General features: G+C 47.7%; 1 protein-coding gene across 3 annotated transcripts in view; it reads left to right on the top strand.

Annotated features, from left to right (window-relative positions):
* The first annotated feature begins 558 nt into the window (after nt 1–558).
* LOC143173158 (mothers against decapentaplegic homolog 4) overlaps nt 559–6000 on the top strand; it is a 28710-nt gene continuing 23268 nt past the window's right edge. For all 3 annotated transcript variants that reach the window (XM_076363267.1, XM_076363265.1, XM_076363264.1), the window contains exon 1: nt 559–623. The gene's annotated coding sequence lies outside the window, so the exon portion shown is untranslated. The remainder of the gene's footprint in view (nt 624–6000) is intronic.

The raw sequence follows: 6000 nt of genomic DNA, 5'->3' as shown, positions 1-6000 counted from the left end.
CTTGCCATCCCAGGAGCGCCGCCTGCCCCGCCCGGCGCGTCGCCGCCGGACGCCAACCACAAAAATAAACCCCCGAACGCGCCCGCTCGCCCCGCTCTCCGGCTGCCGGCGGCTCGGCAATCGCGGGGCGGCGGACGCGCAGGCGCAGTGGCGGCGCGGGGGTGGCGGCGGCGCGGAGGCTCTCGGCTGTGGCGGCGGCGGTGGCGGCGGGGGGTGTGTGTTACCCGGATGTCGCGCATGCGCGGTGGCGGCTGGACGTGTCGGCGGCGGCCGCGGAGCGCGAGCGGCCGGAGCCGCGGCAACGACAACAACAACAACAACAACAACAAGAAGAACAACAAGGCGGCGGCGACGACGGGGGCGGCCGTCGCAGGGCGGCCGGGTCCCCCCCTCCCCCGCGCTGCGGGCCTGTGAGCGCCGCCCCGCCGGCCCGGCCCGGCCGCAGCCCGGGGAGGGGAGGGCGGGGGGGCGGAGGCCTGGCCCGCTCCGCCGCACCGGGGCCGGCTGAGGCGAGGGAAGGCTCCCCCCCCGCCCCGCCGCCGCCGCCGCCGCCGCCGCCGCCCCTCACCACAGCCGCAGGCCGCGCCCGGAGAGCGGCCGCTCCGCCGCCGCCCGCGGCCCAGGTAACATCCGCTCTCGGCTCCCGCCCGCCCGCCGAGGCCGCCCGCAGCGCGCCCCCTCCTCCCGCCCGCCTCCCCCGCCGCCTCGGGCCTTGGGGAGCCGCCGGGCCGCGCCGGGGGCGTGCCGGCTGCCGCTCCGGGGAGCCGGGGCAGCGGCCCCCCCCCGCCCCTCACCCGCCGCCCGGGGGCTTCTCCTCGGCCCCGCTGCGCTGGGTTCCCCTCCCCGGCTCCTTCCCCACCTCCCCCGCTTTCCCTGAGCGAGAAAAAAATATGATCCCTTCTTCCCCCCCCCCCGCCCCCGAACTTTTAGTATTATTTTTTAAAAATCTCGGTGCCCTCTCGTAAAGGCTCTGCAGCCGGCCTGTCCCCAGTTAAACTTTCCTCCGCTGCCGTTCGTGCAGACCGCTCTCTTCGTGCTCTCTCCCGCACGTTGGAAAATGCCCTGGATGGTTTTGTGTGAGCCGCTTCGCGTTTAGTTCTCCGAAATCTGCCATCTTATTTGCAATAACAGGGAACGGTGCTTTTAGCTGATTTTCGGACGGCGTGGGGCTGCTCAGCACAAGGGGTGTTAATTAAAGATTATGCCATCTTCACTGGTTTTCCTTCCCATCCCCGTTTCTGGGGGTGTTGGGTTTTTGGGGAGGTTTGTGACTTGCTGCATAGTTGAGTCTTACAGGTTTTACCATGGAAGGCTGGTTAATTTATGGGGTAATCTAGGTTGTGGGTTAGGTGTGTTATTACTTAGAGCCCAAATTGTACTACTGCAAACCAATTGTTGTCAAACACATACGGCTGGAGTAGGATCGTGGTGTCTTTTACCACCGCTTCTCACATTATCGTGGTTAAGAACGGTGTGACACTGTCAACAGGCAAGAGTGATTTCAGACTCTGCAATAGCTGTCACCTTTTCAATGGTAAGACTCTTGTACTGTTGTTACTTCATTCAGTAATGTAGATAATTCCATGCAAGGTTGTTGAAATAGCTATCCTGCCCTATAAAACTAAACGTGCTTTCATACTCCAGCGTCATGATAAGTAGGCAACTTGTCCTTCTGGCCCTCCTCTTATCTTGGCCGGATTGCTACTGGAAGGAGTTTCTTCTCGCTTTGCATTCATGAACCTCTTTTGATTTGCTTGTTGCATAAGCATGTGTGTTTAATATTGATATAGAAACTTTATTTCAAAGAGCTGAAACCTAAAGAGAAGCAGTAAATGTCTCAAACTGATTAGAATTCCTTTTTTAAGTGGATGGCTCTTTACATAATGCATTCAAGCGCAGCTAACACAACAGGGATGGGAGTTTTGAGAGGTATCAACAGATTTAGTGGAGAACAAAGGTGCTGAGAGCAGATTGGTGGATCCTGGTGAGGAGCAGCCTTCGCCGTGCTGTTGTTAAGGTCCTGCTGGAATTTTAGGACTGTGTTTTCCTATGTTGTTAACCTTGTGAAAAACTCTGCTTTTGGTTGGGGCTGGAATTTTCCATGCTTGCTTTGCCCAGAGGTGATTTTTTTTTTTTTAAGCTCGAACAAATGCAGAGAACATTATCCCTGTGCAGATTACAATAAAGAACAGATGTTATCTAATACACCTATTGCTAGGGTATCGAAACATTACGTACAAGTGAAAAATCACACCACTTCTGCCTGAGCAAGGTTTGACTCTTCCTTTTATTGCTTGGCGTAGCCACAATTGTTTCCTCTGTTTGTGAGGTTTTGACAAATTACTATTTGTCCTTGCTGAAGGAAGCCTTCTGCAAGAGGATGGGTCTTGCAGGATACTCTGAGGGAGAACTCAGTTCATGTTTGCTCTGTCATTCTACGGCAAGGACTTCCACCACCTTCTGCTTTCTGAACGTGGTCTCCTGCCGTTCCCAGGTTTTCATCCCCTCCTTCCCCACAGGTGCTAGGACGGGGAGGGGATGATCTCTTGCTCGGTGGGGCACCAAGGGTGCCCTTTCGGAGGTGAGGTGGTGCGAGGTGCCTAGATCTGTCTTGTGGAAGTAGGTCTAGTTGTAGAGGAGTTTACTGCCCTTCCCACTCTGGTGGTGTAACGTGCAGTGGTCTTCCTTCTCTGACCATACAGAAGCCTGTATTGAAAAGAGGAGTGGTTTTTTTCAGCTGTATGCTTTCTCAAAAATAAAAAGTAGAGAGAGGAAAGGGGAACCAAAATGAAAAACGCAACTTTCTAGGGTTTAAAACGTGTGCGTATGTAGTCACATCAGCATAGTAGTGCTACCTTTTTCATCGTGTCCTGCCCCCCACGCATTCAAAGGCAAGATAAGGATTTGGATGTGTTTTTCACTGTTGTGTTAGTTTCTTGAACGAGATTAAAAAACCCTGGAACCTTGTGCAGCAGAAAGTGTTTGCTCCATTTACAGGATCGGTCTGTTGCATTTGTAATGTGCTTTTGAAAGCAGTTGAAGTGCACAGGTGGAAGCTGAGAGGAGTAAAGATGCTGAGAGCTGCAGTTGGGCAGCTATATCAGATCAGTTTCTTCCACAAAGAAATGGCTGCTCGCACTTTTTAACCGTGGATTTATGTTAAGATGAAAGAGTTACCACTCAGAGTTGTCTTAAAACTCTTCTCCGGTTCCTTTTATGCTGTCATGTGTCTCAAAGTTTTGTAGCTACTGACAGTGAGATGAGCAGAATTGATACTGATGATTCAGATACACGCACAAAAATAGTATTCTGGGGAATGTTAGCTCTTACTGTACAGAAGAGCGGGAGTGCAGTACCTTCTTAGTACCGTTTCTCTGGCTCTTCAATGCTAATTGTTCTTATGTCTACAAACATCTTGTTCCTGTTCACCCTTTGGGCAAGTAGATAATAGTCTAATGTGCTGGAAAGTATCTGCAGTTTAATCACTTATTCATATCTTCATCAAATCACGAGCTGCCTTTTGTTTTATTGGTTTATGGATTTTTCTTTATCATGTTTATCATAAAACTTCTACCACTGCATTATTAAACAGCAAAACTCTGTAGTAATGTTTTGGTGGTTAAAAGCTATCAAATGTGTGTGCTGCTTTGCTGACATCTTTGTGTTTGTCTAATTTTGGAGGCAACAGCTTATGCAAGAGCCTTTCTTGTCCTTTATTCGTGTGAAATGTTCTAGCAAGATGTCAATTTGTACGCTATTCTAATTAGCCAGTTCGTTAGCATTGCATTACTGCCTGGTATCAAAATGCTGGAAATCTGTGGCTGGGATGGCTGTTACTGGTAAATTGTGCTCCCAGAGCATCAGTGGCAGCTTCAAGCAAACGATTCTTACTCTTTCTTAGATATATTTTTCCAAAAATTACCTTCATATTTGCAACTTGGAAATCCGTTTTTGGCCGTAAAGATATTTTTTGCATAAATTCATTTCTCTCCTCCCCCCAGTATGTGACTCCTCAGAAATGCAGGCTGTACATCTTCCTTTCCCTTCGATATCATATGGCACCACAGGCCTTGATCTGGCTGTGGTCTTTCTTTGTTACTGCAATATACATGTTCTTATTTTCTTTTCTCCTTGGAAGCTCAGATGGTATGAGCTTTTTTTTTTTTTTGGAGGACTATAGTAGTAATATTCATTTAAGTCATGGCTCATCTCAAAGAATATTCTGCCTGCAAATTTTCTGACTTGCTTAGACCTTTCTACAACATCTTACAACGGATAATGGCCAAGTTACCTCAAGATTCATAGCGTAGACAGAAATGCTGTATTGTACCTGGTAAATGCCATTAGACAGACTTACTTGCCTTACGTTATCGTCTTTAGCATCCCTTTACATGTTTGTAACACCAGCCCTTATGTGGTGGATATACCAGTACTAAAAATTCTCAGGCTTATATGTTTACGTGCATCGTAGAACATTTTTGCGTAACTGCTGCTAAAAATCCGCGTTCATGTTATTTGGGACAGAACAGTTCAGTTGGAAGAGACCTACGACGATCATCTGCTGATGATCGTTTGAAATGCGCTAAGGTGACACAGGACTGTTGTCTGATCAGTTTGTACAAAAAGGTGGCAAATCTTTCTCAGCCTTGCTGTTTAAAGGCTTCCTGAGCCCCCAGTGTGTCATCTGATACTTAGCACGCATAAAATCTTTTTTTTTTTCTTTGATTTTGACTTTGCAGACTGGTTGGATTTCCATCACAACTGTTTATTTCAGGCTTCTTGTACATGCGGTTGCAAATCCATCTTGCATTCTTCATTCGCTTCTGATGTGTCAGTGTATGCTGCACGTTCCCCTGCCTCCCCCCATGTTTATCAGCCTTCCCCGCCAGCATCTCTGGACCTTTAGCGCCATATCTCTGTCAGGACCCTCTTTTCTGAGCTGGTCTGCAAGACTGCTTCTCTTTCTCCATCAAAAGCTTTTCAAAGGGTCGTTGCTGCCCTGACACCTGCAGGAACTATTTTTCCAGTTGTGCCAAGGCTGTACTATATTTTTCGACTTTTTTTCTTCCTTTAAATACAGCACTTCACAATTCTTATTTTAAAAAAAGTGTTACTTGGTCACTCCTAATCACACTATTTCTCATGTAGTTTGTCCTGCAAACAATGAAGTCTCCAAGAGTCTCAAGTTGTCTCTTTGGAAAATACCTAGTTTGCTGTCAAAATGTAATGAATAAAATATATGCTAAGAAAGTGACATGTAGGGGGGTTTGGCCTTTTGCCCACATCTTAAAGTAATTATCCAGTGGCATTTGGACTGTCACATTTTTAGACTGAGTTTCTTGGTGAATTTGATCCCTCTGCAGCTGCGATTGGCCTAAACCCTACTGTAAATGAATAGGGTAGTGTATCGTATCAGCGTCGGGCTTGGATTAACCGTCTTGCCCAAGCTGTTGGATTGCTGATTGCCTGGATCATATTCCTTTGGGTTACGTCCCTGACTTCCAGCTCCATCCATAACCGCCTGGGGTTGTCTGTGTAAGTGTAGTATTTCCTTTTCTTGTTTGGGGTTGATCGTTCTCCCCAAATTGCAAAGTGTGGTTTTTGTGGGAGGAGAGGGGGAAGATAAGTGACTTGTGAGTGTAAAAACTATTCATTTAAGGTTGTTCTTAATATGTAGAGAAGAATGTGAGTTCTTTTTAAGAAATCTGGATTTGTAACTTCTCAGTAAATTTCAACCACATTAGAGAATTGGAAATGGGAATTGTTTGGAGGAAGGGATTTTTCAGAGAAGTTTCAAAATTTGCTTGGCTGAATGGCTAGGGCACGTTGACGGGGGTTTAGGTGAAGTCTTTGTATTTTTTTACCAGCCTCTGCCCTTAGGTCTCAGTTGGGCTTCTGTACAACTTTAGTAATACCTCTGTAAAAGCAAGGCAATCAAGTCCGTGTGTTTTTTCTAACCATGAAAAGCAGAAAAACTTTTTTCTCTTTCTAAAACCCTTG

Source organism: Aptenodytes patagonicus, chromosome Z (genome assembly GCF_965638725.1).
Source record: "Aptenodytes patagonicus chromosome Z, bAptPat1.pri.cur, whole genome shotgun sequence".
NCBI classification, from domain to species: Eukaryota; Metazoa; Chordata; class Aves; order Sphenisciformes; family Spheniscidae; genus Aptenodytes; species Aptenodytes patagonicus.
Note: the sequence above shows the minus strand (reverse complement) of the source record. Positions and strands in the feature narration are given on the sequence as shown.